Source organism: Vicugna pacos, chromosome 1, assembly GCF_048564905.1.
Source record: "Vicugna pacos chromosome 1, VicPac4, whole genome shotgun sequence".
In the NCBI taxonomy this organism is placed as follows: Eukaryota; Metazoa; Chordata; class Mammalia; order Artiodactyla; family Camelidae; genus Vicugna; species Vicugna pacos.
Genome location: NC_132987.1, coordinates 26218062 through 26235629, shown reverse-complemented (window position 1 = coordinate 26235629; position 17568 = coordinate 26218062). Strand labels below are relative to the sequence as shown.

The window sequence follows — 17568 nt, the reverse complement described above, 5'->3', positions numbered from 1 at the left end:
AATGAACTTCTGGCAAGTTGATCCCACCAGTTTGTCATTAAGACTATCTCAGTCGTGTTTAAATTCAATTTGGTACCACACATTGAGTGGACTACAAATAGATGTCAGCTGAATGACTCTACCACAGAATTGGAAACTTGTTTAACCACAAGACCACAGACAAACTCAGTACAGTGTATCTATCTGAAAATCAAATATTAACACAGCCACCCAAATATTTGTATTTAAAGAATGCATGCTTATGATGCAATTTTAAGTAAAAAAGTTGGATACAAATCTCAATGTGCAATTTGAACCCCAAATTTTAAATAACCATACAATTACATGTAGACATGTACAAATCTTCAGATACATAGAAAAAAGACTAGAAAAATAACTAAATATTCATAATTATCTCCTAATGATGAGAGTATATTTCTTTTTTTACATTGTTCTATATTTTCAAATTTTCCTTTGAAAAGTCATTACTTGAAGAATTAGAAAAAACAAATTAGAATAAATAAATTCATTGAATAAAATTCATGTAAGGAGCTTAAAACAAGAAAGAACTAGACATGAAGCTAGTGATAGTCCTTTTTCTTACCATTTGTAGAAGATACTCTTTCCATTTTTTAAGTCTCACAGAGATTGAGTATTGCTAACTAATCCTAATTGAGATTGATTTCTGTTTTGTTCATTTATGCCCTTATATTTATTATTTCTCTCTTATTTTCCTTGCTTCTTTCTCATTTTACTTTTCTTTTCCTGGCTTCTTAAATTGAATGCCTAGCTTATTAATTTTCAAGCTTTCTTCTTTTCTTAAAATAAGTATTTGAGACTATGGTTGTCCCCTCTTACCTGCAGGAGACATGTTCCAAGACTCCCAATGAAGGCCTGAAACCACGGGTAGTACTGAACCTACACACACTGTTTTTTCCTGTACATATAAACTTATGATAAAGTTTAATTTACAAATTAGGCACAGTAAGTGATTAACAACAATGCCGAATAATAAAATAGAACAATCATAACAATATATTGTAATAAAAGTTACGTGAATGTGATCTCTCTCTCAAAATATCTTACTGTATTATACTCACCCTTCTGCAGCTGCTTGTGATAATATGAGATAATAAAATGCCCACATGATGCAGTGAGGTGAATGATGAAGGGACTATGATGCAGACCACATGTCAGAAGGAGCATCATCTGTCTCCCGTTACCCTGGATCCTTGAGCTGTGATAATGTCATTGACAATTGGATGTCAGGAGCGGACGGTGTCAATGGCTGGGGATCCCCAGAGAAACAGAGCAGGACAGAGTGCAATTTCTCCATACTGTTCAGAAGGTGTGCAATTTAAAACTTCTTTCACTGAAGTTTTGAATTTTCCATATCAATATTTGAATGGAAATTTCCATTTAATATTTTCACACCTCAGCTGCCTGCAGGTAACTGAAACCACAGATAAGAAGGGGACTGACTACTCTATGCATTTTTTAAAGTACCACTTTGGCTGCATCTCACAAGTTTTAAAATGTCTTTAGCTTGTTATTCAGTTATAAATATTTTCTGCTTTTATTTATGATTTATTTTTCAAACTATGAATGTGCTTCAAAATTCCCAAATATATGAGTTTTGGGGTTTTTTTGGGTTTCCACTTTATATATGTTTTGATCATAGAATGTGGTACATATGATTCAGACTTCAGATCTGAAGTCTGAACATATTTAAGACTTGTTTTATGACTAATATTCATGTATGTTCTATGTACTTAAAGATTATGTTTTCTTCAAATATTGGGTGTAGGATTTTTAGGCGTGTCCATGAGGTCAAAATATTAATTTTGTTGCTCAGATCTTCAATATCTTTATGTTGTTATTCTTTGCTTAATCTAGGGATTCCATGAGGATTAAATGAGTGTATATGTACACTAACTTATATTTATTTATATATTATATAGATAATTTTATATTATATAATATAGATTTATATGTAAATTTATATTACATATATAAAGTGTTTGGCACATGGATGAGATCTATAAGTGGTCTAAACATAGTGGTATAAAGATGGACTCTGGAGTCAAATTGCTCAGATTCATTCTGGGCTCTTCTTTATTAGCTGGGAGACCCTGGTCAAGTTTACTCAACCTCTCAGTGCCTCAGTTTCTGAATCTGTAAAATAGGAATAATCATAGAGTTCTGGGGAAGATTAAGTGAGTTAGTACGTATAAATTTCTTAGAATCATGGTGACAAATTTGAATCCAGGTGCAGTTGGAGCAGATTTGAAATGGCTGGACTTGGTAATGCAACAAAAACAGCAGAAGGGGAAGGGGATGGAAGGAAGTCACAAGGTCAGAGGGACAGCACAGGGTCAGGAGTTTGGGGAGAGAATGCAGGCAAAGGTAAGAGGTGGGCATCGCTAGCCCGGATAAAGCGCAGAAGAGGCCAGCACCTCCTTTCATCACACGCCCGGAGACTGGGAACATAATAGCCATCATACTCAGGTTCTGAAACACCTGCATCTCACTGAAAAGTTTCAAGGAACAGGGGCAATTCAAGGTCACTGTTATGAAAAACACTTCTTATATTCAGAAAGACTCTTGCCACTTTCTGTTTCTTGCTTTGTCAGATGAAGCTGGGAATCGGGGACAAAAGTCCAGTCCTGGCAGGAAACCAAGGCAAAGAGTCAAGCTTGAGGGTGTGTCATTGGGCAGGGGAAGAAGTTACACAAACCTGGCCACCAGGTTAGAGTCAACTCGTGCCTGACCCAAGGAACACAAACAATTCAAATTAAATGGTTTATCTGGGTTAATATGAAAACACACACGTGCATACAAGTGTACATACGTACACATACATGCACGCATCTAATTTCACTGCTGCCTAAAATCACATTACATTTACAATAAAAGTTTTTTTAAGAAAAAATATGGGGAAATCAGGTGAGGAGGCAACAGCAATAAAATTTTGGAAGCTATGAAACATACTGATGAGGTGTAACTCACAAAAACAACTCAAGAAATAAGAAAATCCTAAGCTATCACTGGGGGAAACTGAGGAAGCCTGATTTATACCTCGGAGTTCTCAAAAGTCTCTCAAATGGATAGCACTGGATTCCTCTGGAACTGGGAGTATAGGAAGACCACTGAGACAAGAAGGATTGGGTGAGTCCCTGTATCTCTTCTCTCTGTGCCACTGAGAAGCAGCAGAAGTCTGAAAGTTCATCCTCTGGAAAGGGTAAAATGGCGAGTCTCTGAATTGGAGAGACTCAGATTCACCAAAGATACAACTACTGCACCAAAACCAGAGAGATTAAGTGACTGGTCCATCTTGAACGACGAATGCTAGGGCACACTCACCCCCAAGCCCTCTCTACCCACTTGGATGTCTGAATGCTGGCGGCCAGAACTTTACTTTCCAAGTGGGAGCCTTTTTCAGTGTCTGGCCAGGGAGTCTGGCCAGTGCAAGAGGGAAAATGTAGATACTTGTTGTGGCAGGCTAAATAACACCCCACCAAATGCCCAGGCCCCAACCCTGATGCATGTGAATATGCTGCCTTGACATGGACTTTGCACGTGTGATTAAATTAAGGATCTTAAAATGAGGAGATTATCCTGGATAATGCAGATGAGTCTAATGCAGTCGCAAGGGAGGCAAGAGTTTCAGATTCAGAGAGAAGATGTAAGAACAGAAACGGGAATCAGAGAGGAGAGAAGTGTCTACACTGCCGGCTCTGAGAAAGGAGGAGGGGGATCAATCAAGGAAAGCAGGCAGTCAGTGGAAAGCGGAAAATTCAAGGGAACGGATTCTCGTCTAGAGCCTCCAAAAGGAAGCCAGGCCTGCCGAAATCTTGGTTTTAGTCCAGGGAAACTGATTTTGGGCTTTTGTTCTCCCAGACTGTAAGTCAGTAAATTTGTCTGTGATCATTTGTCACAGTAGGAAACTATTATAGTGATATTTGAAATTCATCAGTAAGCGGTTCACTCATTTCACCCAGCAGTGGCGTTCAGAGCCAAGAAGCCATACACACACACACACACACACACACACACACACACACATGCACTCTCTCTCTCTCTCTCTCTCTCTCTCTCACTCAGTTCCAATCACCTCCTCCCTCCATTCATTACCATCGGCAGATACACAAGGACCCCCGATGTAAGCCTCCTACATGAAAGACAGAGGCTGTTGCCGGAAGATCGGCCCCCATCCCTGACGAGCCAAATAACCTACAGACAAGGTCCTGGAGCTTAGAAGAAAAGAGGCAGCTTTATTGCTTTGCCAGGTGAAGGGGACTCACAGCGGGCTAGTGCCTTCAAACCTGTGAACCCACCTTGAGGATGGGGTGGGGTGGTGGTATAGCTTAAGCGAAAACAACAATCAACAGAATCATTTATCTTGTCACAAGATTTCTTGACGTCAGGACGTCCTTGGGCAACAGTTCTATAGAGACCGGTAGTTGTAACTTTTCCAGTCTTTTTATCTTGTAAACACCTGCGGCATGTTTCTCTTTTTGACAAATCAGCCTATTTTGCAGGACTACAGTTCCGTGACCTTCCTGGAGAACGACTCAGGATCTAAACATGATTATAAGTTTTAATTGCTACCATAAAGCGGAAAACAACAAAATCAATAACTTCAGCTGTAACAATGGGCCCGGGGCTGGGAGCAGTGACCGGTCGGTCAGGTTCACTGACTATCCCAAAAGCAAGCCGCAAGCATGAAGCCAAGAGTTAGTTAGCCTAAGTGTGGCCATTTTACTATTCCTCCTTCAAGACCAAAACAAATTTAAATAAAAACCAGTTTGGAGGAAACAAATTTGAAGAAAAGAAAACTTCAAACAATAAAGCAAGTATCATTCATTCCTCAGAAAGATAAGGGAAGATTCTGTGTTCGTGAAAAAAGATGAGAATGTTATTTAAAAAGGAACATTCATAGAACAAAAACAAAGAACTCTTGGGAATAAAAAATAAGTTAGCATAAACAAAAAACACTCAGCCGAAATTTGGTACTTGATGTCGAGGAATCACTCAGAGACTAGAGCAAAAAGAATAAGATATATCTTCTTTTAATGGAACAAAAACTAAGAAAAAGAGACCCAGTCAGTCTGAGAAGTTCAATACTAAATAACAAGAATTTCTAGACAGAGGGAACAGAGAGAACGAAGGGCAGAAGTCATTGTGAGTCTAGAACATTTCATGAAACGGAAGAGCACAAGCATCCAGATGGAAAGAACATACAAATGAAGTTTAAAGCCCCAGCTGAAGGCGGGTACTCTACACGTTTCCAGAGAAAGAAGAACAGGTCACATAGAAAGTATAAGGAATCATATTGGCTTTAAACTTCTGAACAGCTGGATTGGACAAAGACTGTGGAGCATCGGCTTTTAAATTCTCAAAGAAATTATTTCTGTGATACATGGTACTTTCTCGTGAGTCCATTCTCAAAAAATCCCCCTTCCAAGCAAGCTACTGGAGAATGCACGCCACTGAAATGAAAGAATTCGTCTTCCTGCAGGAAGAGGAAGAAATAGCATTCAGGAAACAGGAAATAGAACATGGGAGAGAGGTTAGGGGCATCCCCAGAAAGAAGGGAAAGAATGTCCAAAGCAGTATCTGTTCATCACGCGTGAACAGTCCACTGGAGCAGAGTAACTTGAGAGACAGAAATGCCAAGCGTAGTCACCACCAGAGCCCTGCTGCCAGCGCACTACCCTTTTAACCTTAGGACAGTAGATTTTTATCAGCTGGCTGGGATTTTTATCTGTCTTTGGTTTGGCTTAACCACAGGCTGATGATGCTCCTGCGATTCCTTCCGTTCCCCGTTTGCGTCGTCTGAGGACACTTAACTTCCCTCCTGAGAGCTGGAGGCGGGCCCTGGGGCCAGACTGTGCCCTAGAGACTTTCAGGTTCTCTTCTCCCAGCGACATTCATCCAACAGTGGCACAGTCACCCCTTCTGAACACAAACAGGTTTATGCTGGCTGTTAGTTTTTCCTTCAGAAATAAACAGTACATTGTTTAGGGATAGATAAGCCAGGTCAAATCTTAAAATGATACAGAAAAGAGCAATTTACTTTCCGGAGGATGAGCTGTGTCCACCAAGGTAGATTCCAGTGTCACCCTGCTGTTCCTGGATCTTTAACAATCAGTTGCAGATTTTGTACAAAATGTTACACTGAAAGTCTTGGGAAATTCTAGCTCAAGGCAAACCCCAAGCACAGCAGCCCAGAAACTTGCTTTAATATTGAGGTCTTTACCTCATTCTCCAAACTTTGTCAGCTAGCTTCTGTGTAACCCAGATCTGGTCCTGTGTGTCCCTCCATGTGCCCTTGGATGTTCGAGCGCCTGTAGGGACTCTGGTGGTGGTAGAATTCATAACTTGTCACTCTAGGCACTAAGGTTAATATATTTCTCTAAAAATGTTGAAAGAAATTTATTTTGATCTGTAGACATTTTCACAATAGGGTCATGGTTCCAAAGAGTTGTAGGAGCTTATCCTCTGGAATTGCCCTGAAATAATTTTTACTGTCTTTCAAGATGGCAAACATTCATCCACTGAAGATGGGTTGTTTTCAGTAATGCAGTAAGTAAACAAGCGGGGCCATATATCTGAGGGCACAGATGAGATGGGAGGTTGATGTCCGTGCCTGGACATCTTTTACTTGTGGCTGCACCATCACCCGCAGGCCCTCTTTAGTCATTATACCTCCCAATTGTATAATGTCATTACCCCCTTAGCAATTAGAAAAAGCAAGTATGTAGAAGTTCTCCAGTAGCATTTGCTGAATGTTGAATACATGAATGAAACTATGACTATACTGACTTTCATTCACATATACAGTGAAGTCAAGGTGGCTCACAGTTGATAAATAAAGAAGGCAAAACCTTTTTTTTTCCCAGCCCAATTATCTTAATTGATCTTGCTGTTTTATATCTCAGTATTTCTGGCCAGCTGAGTATCTCGAAGCTGTACACGAGTCCTGATCTATTCCTAACAGCAGGAGTTGGGGCTGTGCTAGATTTGATTAATCTGGCTGTTTAAAATTACTGTTTTCTTTGAAGTACATTCATTTACAAAATCACTCTTTGTTCATCCTTAAAGACACGGGAGACTTGGATAGGCAGGACTAGCCAGCACTGTATTGTCATGGGAAAAAAAAAAAGTTTTCTCATGCACAGCTGTGCGTATTTCCCTCTGAAAATAGGAAGCAGGAATGTTACCAAGAATCTGCAAAATGATGTGCACAGGGCCAGCCACTAGCTCCTGGTTCCACCCAGTCATTGACTGATAACTTAGTCTGAAAACCATCTGCAAACGAGGTAAAAGAGTGAAGCACAGCGACCATTTTGTGGATGCAAAGGACTCTTAAAAATAATCTGGCACAACAACTCATAATGAAGAGGAAATGCCAGAGGTGCAGAGAGGTGACCAAATTCAAACACCACTGTTCCAAAAGACAAAGCTACTGAGAGTAATGCAGGAAGGGAAAGCCAGGACTGCAAACATGACCTCCCTATTGATGAGGCATAAAATATAACATTACCTAAGAAAGGGTGCTCCCCACCCCACCCCCACTTCCCCAAAATGGAAGCCAGTCCTAGTCATTTGTTGAGAAGAAAACAAATGAACAATGAACGAGTACTAACACTATTTTTGTTGTCTGGGGGGAGGATGCTAACTTCCCCTGAATGCCTACAGTGTGTCAGGCTGGATAAGTTCCTCACAGGAGCCCTGGGGTTTAATTACTATTATTACTCTCATGTTACAGATAGGAAGGGACTGGGGTTCTGAACGATCATGCAACTCATCCCAAATCACATAGCTAGTAACAAGTGGAGTGGGTTCTGCAGGTAGATCTGTTTGACGTGAATACATGAGACTTCTTTGAATTTATTGTGGTACTTATTGAGGGAAAAATGCCTGCTGAATTGTCTTCTGTTATGTACAATCCAGAGCAAGATTAATGTTCCTGGAAGGAAGAGATGGATGGGAAATCATAGGATTTGGGGATAAAGGGACATTTGAAAGCCCACTTTAAGGGATCCTGCCCCCCTGCCTGATGAGTAGATCCTTCTACAGCAGCTGGTTGAGGCCACAGTGATGGAAAAGGTATAAGGTTCCATCATAAGCGGAGCAAAATCTGTGAGATGGTAGCATCCGACTCTTCCAATCCAGCTGGGTCTCCTCTTGAGGCCAGAGACCCCATCCTTAACTCCTCTCTTGTGAAACCTGCCGTGTCTGACCTGGATCTTTCCTCCCCTTTCAGCTGTTTCCCAAAGGGTTCCAGATGTGAATCCCTTCCTCGAGGTTCTCCTGTGGGTGAATTCTCCACCTACCGTGGTCCCTCCAGGCCTAGCTTTTCTGAATTTCTTCCAACATCTGTCTGTGACATAAAAATCCACCAAGGCAGTGGGCTGTTTCCCTAACTTCCTCTTAAAACTCACCAAAGGACTCACAAATGTGAAAACGTTGTGATATGACAGCTGAGACGTTTTGGCCTGTGTTAGATTTAATAACTGTTGCTTATAAGGAAGGTATATAGCCTCATTATTTTTTAATGCAAAAAAAAGAAAAAAAAAGCAAATATGTGGTTGATTTTTAAAATCAGATAATATGGAAATACATTTTCCTTATAAAAATTTTAATATAATAATCCTCTCTCTTCCTCTCAGAGCTGTTTTTAGTTTGTTATGTATCCTTTGGGGCATTTCCTTAAGTATGCATTTTTTTCGTGAATATTATTATGACCATTTATTTTCAATTTTGAATTAAAGCTTTAAAGTACCAAGCTTTCTGTGTATTGTCAATAGCATTTATATACAACATCATTAAGTATGCATACTTATCTGTATGAATACCCAGAAAAAAATACACTTGATTCTGTGCATTTTAAAAAATAAATGAATTACATTCATAATAGAAAAAAATATGCTGCCATTAAAATGAAAGATGTAGACCTCTAGGTAGTGATATGTGGATGTCTCTAAGACATGCAGTCGAGGAATAAAAGCCAAGCTGGAGAACAATACCTGCCATATTTATGCTGCCTTAGTATTTCTAACTGTGGCTTTCTCAACCTAAATCAGAGTGCCACTCTGACTGCTGAAACCACTGTGGCTTTCAAGTTGGAAAGTCTCAGACAATCCCTAATCATAATAGATACCCCCGTATGCAGCGATGCAGAGGTCAATGGCAGGTAAAGATGCCTCCTCCTTGTCTCACTTGTGGTCACCCTGACGAAGGCACTCTATTTGTTTCCCCAAATCTAACATTTATCTCTTGGTATCTCTAGGAGATACACAGAACAAAAAGAAATGGTCCTTAATCTATTGGAGTTACAATCTATTAGGGGGTCAATAAAATACCACATAAAAATCTAAACAGTACAAAACCGTGTGCAGTTAATTGCCAGGACTTGATTTAGCTAGTTGAAACCGAAGACAGTTATTAGTTCGATTCATTAAATATTAACTAGCTTGTCCGGTTTTGAGAAAATGGTAACTGGCCTTGCACTTTGCTCTTGCAAAATTGCATACTCTCAAAGCTTCACGTGGCTTGGACGGTGTATCAAAATGCTCCCTTCTCAGCCCACCCCACCCCAATATGGATAGTATCTCTGACATATGAGTCTTTTTTTCTTTCCTTTTTTCTTTTTCTTTTTTGATTTACAGTATTGTATTGGTTTCTGGTGTACAGCATAGTAATTCAATTGTGTGTACATACATAAATGTATGTCTGTGTGTGCGTATACACATACTCTTTTTCATACAGGTTATTGTATAGAGTTCTCTGTGCTACAGAGTAGGTCCTTGTTGTTTATCTATTCTGTACATGATCGTTTGTATCCATGTAAGTCTTAAGATGTGAGTTCCAGTTGTTTTTCAAGAACTCAGAATCAGTTCTCATCCATTTCGCACCAGTTAAGACCGCTTCAACTGGGCCTGCTGGAGTGTCTGATAGGTGACCTCTTGATATCAGAGGGCCAAAATGCCTCCCTCAGAACATGTTGATGCCACCATTTTCTGAACACATGTCCCATGAAGAAGCATGGAGCTCATCTGCACCTGCGCAGAATGATGGTTACTTCACCTGTTTCCTGCCTCCAGCCACCTTTCCCCATGCCTCAAACCACCCTGCTTCTGTATCTCATAAATATTCCAAGCCTCTCGCCTTTGGAAAGGTGGATTTGAGACCCACCCTCCCATCTCCTCACTTGGCTACCTTGAGAATAAATCTTTTCTCTGCTGCATACCTCGGTATCAAAGGGTTTGACTTGCTGGTCGGGCAAAAGATCTTGACTCAGTAACATGGTGAACTGAGAGAGAAGGGGATGTCTGTAGACTAGACAAGACTGGAGATGATTCAGGAACAGAACGATCGTTAGGGGATGATGGATGATCCGAGCAGCCCATCTAAAAAGTAATTCAAGGAAGCTCCAAACTCGCAATGTACACTGGATCAAGAGCCAATATTGTGTGTGTTGTGCAACATTTCTCCTGGCCTGACAAATGAAAAAGAAATGCATTTGGAATGTAAATGACATAGATAAAGTGCATGAAGAACTCTTATGTAACCCTGATTTATGTAAAGGAACACAAATAAAGGAAGAAGGTGTAGATTTTAAATGGAAGGCAAGCATCACTCAGGTAGCCTCTCCAAGCCTCAAGGTTTGAACATGAATGTCCTTTTACCACTGACCTTTCTGGGTTTTAGTAGTTCCCCAGGTCGGACAATAGATAGGCACTACAACATAGGCATTAAAGAAACTGCTTGGAAATATGCTCCTACGGGTACAAATATGCTCAACAGGAAGTCTGTTTCGGATCAGTAAGTAATACCTTTGCACTGAAACAGTTGCTATCAGAAACAAACGTTGGTATTTGTTACTTATTGATAAAATGCTGCTGAAGAATTTTCCATGATTGACCTTTTAAGGGTATATTTGCTATTGGAACCAGTTCTTTTGATTTTTTTAGTATAAGCATGACATGGAAGACAGCCATTAATAGAAATCAGAAATTGCTCCTTCTGGGGATTATTGCCTCTCTTGCCTTCATGACACATTATTTTAGGGACCATCTCTAACTCTGTGTTTGTCACTGATTCTGTATGAGTGGTCCTCGACATGGAAAACAACACTTTTCTACTGATACGGAATCAATGGCAGAGGTTGTAAAATTGTAGCTCTCTTCTTGATTCCTGTGTTCAGATCACTGGGTGAGGAAATCTAGAGGTTATGGGTTGGGGGAGAGGGTTCTGATATACTATGTTTGTCCGCCAAAATGCCCCAGTTCTACCAGCAAATCCACAAATTATTTAAATGTGTAAACAATCCTGAATTGTAGGAATCGATCTAACCTCAAAGTGGGGTTAGAAGCCATTTTGTGGTTTAGCACAAAGAACGTGGTAAGTCTTTTAAACCAAAATGCCACACGTATTACCTGCTATACTGCATTTGACCTCTTCACCAGACCCTCCAACCTTCTTGCCTACTACACTACTTTTGATTCCATCTAGATTTTCTTCAGCATCTGGGTTTTCTCTATAAAATTAGGCTGTAAAGCTTCTCACATCTAGTTTCAGTTGATTCAACACTATTTTCTTTCTAGTCAAAATTTGTTAAAGTTCTCTGTTTTTTACAGAGAGTTTCAGTCACAAATATATCTACAACAAAACCAAGATAGGACAGGACCTGTTTATTAAAAAAGCTTTGTATTTTGAGTATACGGATGACACATTTCAAACGGTCATTGGAAAACCATCCTGGTTGGGATTTTTAGGTCCAATAATTAAGGCAGAGATTGGAGACTTCATTTATATACATGTGAAAAATTTTGCTAAAAGAATGTACAGTTTCCGTCCTCACGGACTCACCTACACTAAATAAAATGAAGGTGAGTGGGTCCCCTTTCCTTAGATTCCTGAGCTTTTGCTGATGAAGAATTTGAGCCCAAAGCCTCAGGAGAAGCAAAGTAACCATGAACCTATCAGCACTGTGAGCTAGGAGGAGTCTGGGGTGAACGCAGACTCTTACTTCAGATGTCTTTAATGTTTATGTCCAAGAAAGTTCTTCTTTTTTCTTTTCTTTTTTTTTTTTGAGGGGTGGGTAATTAGGTTTATTTATTTTTAATGATGGTGCTGGCAATTGAACCTATGATCTCGTGCATGTTAGGCACACACTCTAGCACCAAGCTATACCCTCCCCACCAAGACAGTTCTTCAGTTTCTCATCTGAAATGGGTAGCCACCCTTGTGCGAATCCTGGGAAAGAAAACACAATTTTCTCTCACAAACATAAATCCTTTCTTTGGGAGGTGGGGGTGGGTAGGGGACACTCATGAGCTAAACGTTAGGTGGGCAGACATACCGTTTCGCCTTCATCTCATTTCCATTCCTACTGGATGAGGACCAGCTTCTTGGAAAACATCAATGTCAGGTGAAATTGTTACTCTCCAAACACTGTCTTCTCTCCTAAATACCTATACTCGCAGCTGCCTGATGGTGTTGGCAAAAGGAAGGGAAGAGAAAGCTAACAAATAGAGTTTGTGCTCAACACGGAACAGGGTGGACTCAAAAGATGGTAAAGAATGAGAGGTTTTTCAGGCTTCAAAGTCTTCTTTTGAATGAAGGCATTTTATCTGTAGTTCTCAGCTTCTAGCCTCAAGAGGTGGAGAGCGGAGGCGAAATTCTAGGAGAAGAAGAAAAAAAAAGGAAAGCAGGCCCCAGGTTCAGAACTAAGGTGGTCTCGGGGTAATGTCAGCTAATCAAGAGGCCACTTCCAGAGTCCAGTGGGCAGCTCACAGGGAACATGGATGCCTCTTGCTGCCCTGGGTCCCAGGTCTGATTTGTAGTGAAGGAAATATGTGTCCAAGATCTAGGCACATAGTAGGTGCACAGTAAATATTTGTGGAATCCATCAATACAAGCGATGATAGTCTATTAATATAAGGCCTGACTCTTTCCAATTTAGTCTACAAACTGGCCAAGTTGGGCATTCAGGTGGAAATCAACTAAGAGCGATCTAGGGAGACAAGAAGTGGGTGAGCGGAGGGGAGAAATGCATGCTTTATTCTAAAAATAAAAATCAGCATACATTCACAACTTGATGGACAAAGTATGAGTCACATTCAAAATGGCGTGGTCCAGTGTTACCGTGACCACAGCGTGGGTTATGTTTCTTAGGCACTCTCTATCCTGATAATACAGCGGGCCTGCAAGAGGAAGATGACCAGCTGGAGCCAGGGGCAGAGTATACTTACAGGTGGTTTGTCGGAGAAAATCAGGGGCCTGGTCCCAATGACAGTAACTGCGTGACAAGGATGTACCACTCCCACATAGACACTCCAAAAGATGTGGCTTTGGGACTTGTTGGACCAATTCTGACTTGTAAAAGAGGTAACATTTAAAAACTTTCATCATAGCAATAGAGCCAGCCAAGATATGCCAGGTCTACCTCACTCCTCTACTAGAATTTTTCTATCAAATGGGCTCTCTTTTCCTGTCTTTGACCTTGATTCTCCAGTCAAGAAAAGTAACATTGCCACTTGGACTCTGAGCACTAGATGGCGATCTTGGGTCCACTGCCTCAGTTCAAGTCCAATAATGCAGGGTGGACGCTAGACAGTGGTCACTTTAGCCACAGCCACACAAAATTCTGCCACTTTTTTCCCTCCTACAGAGAAGTGTTGAATCTGCAGGGTGGGGGGAACAGGAAGATGAGAAGATGTCTGCCTGTTCTTTCCATGCTCAGTTTCTTAGGGTCCTATGTGTGGAGGTAAAAGATTTTACTTTAATATTTTGAGTGGGATCAGCTAGGATCACTAATTTATTTTATAGCCAGAGTTATTTTTGCAAAGAAGAGGTTTTGCTGTCCTCTTTGTTCCAGGCATCCTGGATGGAGAGATAGAAACAAATATCAACGAGTCTTATGTTCTGTTGTTTTCTACAACTGATGAGAACAATAGCTGGCACATCGATGACAACAGTGATACATACACTGAATCTGGCCGAGTCCATGCCAGTGATTCTGGCTTCCAGGAGAGCAATCGCATGTGCTGTAAGATTATAAAGAACTTTCTCATTCATTATATCCTATAATTCTAACTTCTGTGATGCTGTTTAGTGATTTCCCTCCATTTGAGTTTGTTTAGGTGAGTTTCTGTTTCCCAGGTTTTCGTGCTGGTGGGTATGCAAGGCAGGGTAGTCGATCCTGCTGGTTTCCAAAGTTTCACAGCAAGGACAGTGAGGACGGTGCATTTGTTTTCTGAAGTCTGATATTGATCAAAAGGAGATGGTGAAAACATAACAGAGACATGATTTTAAGGTAATAAAATGTTATGGAGGGACAAAAATACAATTGACCAGGTATTTTATGGAAATGTGTTTCTACACAGAACTTTTCTGAAAAGATGCCCTAGTTTCTCAGTCACCTTCACCCTCACTCTCTTCTTCCACGAGCTTAGCTTCTTTCTGTTCTTTATCCCTTTTCCCTGTGTCCTGTCTTCCAGCTTACTTTCCCTCCTCTTGCCTCTAAATGTGTGTGCCCCTCACTTTTAATCAGAAGCGATGCTTATGGCCTCCCTTTGGGGGAGAAAATCAAATCAAACCCTGTCGCAGGTGATGCAGGAGGACAATGCTGACAGTGCCAGTTTTATATGATGAGGGAATGCATGGAGTTTACACCACGTGGCCCTGATCTAACACGCTTCATAGGTTAACACACCTTTGTTTTCAGCAATAAATGGATACATGTATGGAAATCTGCCCAGTCTTACTATGTTTGCAGAGGTCAGGGTCAAGTGGTATTTTGTTGGCATGGCTGATGTGTCAGACACACACCCCATCTGTCTCCAAGGACAAACTTTGATCTCTCGGAATCACAGAAAAGACACCGTTACCATCTTCCCTGCCTCGATGGAAGATGCCTTCATGGTGGCCCAGGGCGCTGGAGAGTGGATGCTGGGCTGTCAGACACATGGGAGGGATTTACTCTTTTTCTATCATGCAGGGTCAGGGGACTCCCAAGGCTATAACCCATTACAAACGCCTCATCTTCCAAATGGGGAAACTGCCATCGAGGGAGGTGACAGGATTGCCTTTTGGAAAGCCACTGACACAGCCAGGACTAGAATCCAGGTCTCTGATATTTTTAACTTTATGATAATAAACCCTTTGGGGTATATAGGGTTTTTTGTTGTCATTTTTGCAACAAAACTCTTTTATAGACATTAACCGGTGAACCTTACAAGAACCCTGAGTGTCAGATCAGGCAGGTGTTATTACACTTTAATTGAGGAAACAAATTTCAAGAGGTTGAAACCTTTGCCCAAAACCCTATGAGAGGCAGGAATTATGTAGGACCAAATAATTCTAATCTAGTACTCAGTAAACTTCTTTATGTCACTTCATTTCCCTCTTTAATCACACTCTGCATTAAATGACTGGATGGCCCATTATGAAGTTATTGGTCTTTTCTATTCTTAGATATGACCATACTCTACATATAATCATGTCAATGTTTTATTTTTTAATCAGAAAACATGATTGTTATTAGAACTGAAGACCTTTTTATTATACAAAATGGGGTTGATTTCTCTAATCAAAATCTTTTTCTTAAGTCCTGTACTTTGGTTAGCATCATGCTTTAATTAATTTTTAAACAACTAAACAATAAGTATTTATCAGGATTTGCTACGTGTTGTGTATCTCCCAGAGCGGTAGGAAAAAGGAGAACCACACATCACTATTGTAACTCAAGGACAGAACGTAATGATAAAGATTCTCACTTAGAAAGCAATAGTATTTTCAGGTTGAAATGTACACTCAGGCTCACTCCTCCCATTTACCTCGTTTGCAGATGATGCCTTCAGCCAGGTCTTTCTTCCTCAACTCTGCAGAAAGACTGCCTCCTGGGTTGATGAACTCCATAGCTTTCTCCTGTGTTTCTTCTCTCCCTGTGTCTTACAGCATCTTTTAAATGTTCTTACGGTCTTTTTGTTTGTTTGTTTTTTAGCAATTGTAAGAATAGAAGAATAGACTTTTACTGGAAAGAAAGAAAGGAAGAAAAGAGGGAGGAGCGTGGGAGGGAGCGAAGGAGGGAGAGAGAATTAGGTGGGGGCAGCAGGCAGAAAAAGTGAAAGTCTGCTATGGTGGTGAATAGGAACCACCTTGTCAGAGCTCAAGAGAGCTGAGAGTTCAATAAGCCAGCTGGTAAACTCCTGGCAGCTTCATACTGGCCACAGGGGGAGTGTTTACACTACAAAAGTTAGAAAAAAGGGGAAGGGTATAGCTTAGTGGTAGAATGCATGCTTCGCGTGCATGAGGGCATGGGTTCAAGCCCCATGACCAAGGTACCTTTGTTAAATAAAATAATAATAATAATAATAATAATTAAATAAACCTAATTGTCTACCCCCCAAAAATAAAAATAAAATTTATGACTACACTCCAATTAAAAACATATATGTATAAGAAAAACTTTTTAATTAGCAAAAAACAGATTTTGTGTTTGTCATTGGAGAAATGGTTTGAGAATACAACCATTAGTCCAACCCCACCCCACCACAATCCCAGTTCTCTCCCAGAGAGTAATCACCATAATCAGTTTGGTGTGAACACTTGCAAACCTGTTTACTATGCATTTTCATAAAATATCTATGAACATGTAGAAATAAAAATACAAAGCTATATTTTGTTTTGTGTATGTAAATCACATCACATATAATAGGTGTTTATTTATTTATTTAACCTAAAAATAGAGTATTATTTTTATGTAATAGGTTTTCCTTTATTCTGCAGCTTGCTTTCTTCACTCATCTGTATGTCTTGAAATCTTTTCCAGGACATTCCCCTTGCCTCTAACTCATTCTTTTTACACAGTTGTACAGGTTTCCATATTTGGGATGTATCCTAATTTATTTAGCCATTTGCCTACTGATAGAGATTTCAATTGCTTTCACCTTTTTTGGCTCACTAACAGTATTATAGTTAACACCTCTTTATTTGTATCTTTACACTTATGTGAAAATATTTGTCTTGGTTAACTACAAAGAAGTGAATTATTTTTTTAAATGGAAGCATTTGTAATTTTAACAAATGCTGAGAAATTACCTTCCAAAAGCCTATATTGATTTACATTCTCACCAACTGGGCTCTGGAATCAAAACACTGCAGTGATGCCCTCACATGGAAATGTACCTGCCTTGATTTTCTTCCTGCCTGCCAACTAGCTAATCTAATAAACCAACTAACTCACAATAATTAATGGTGACAATTTCATACTCATAAGGGGAGATGTTATTGGCCAAACTTCCCGATTCCTCTCGGTAGGCAGGTGCCATCTTCACACAGGAGCTGGTCCAGGGTTGGTCATTATTCTCTGTATGTGTTCCTCTCACATTCATCATTGCATCCTGGTTTTTGTACTTGTTTCATACATTTTAGGTTTTTACACAGATTCCATAAATAAAACACCTCAAATTTCTCAAAGGAAGGGAAAGTCGCAATGTTGTTGGCAAAAATTTTAAAATATTTATATCTAGATTAAGAAAAATGTTTTAATGTTTCAATAATATTCTCTACTTG

At 40.1% G+C, this 17568-nt stretch overlaps 1 pseudogene; it reads left to right on the top strand.

Annotated features, from left to right (window-relative positions):
- Nucleotides 1–10660: 10660 nt before the first annotated feature.
- LOC102525920 (ceruloplasmin-like) overlaps nt 10661–17568 on the top strand; it is a 29826-nt pseudogene continuing 22918 nt past the window's right edge.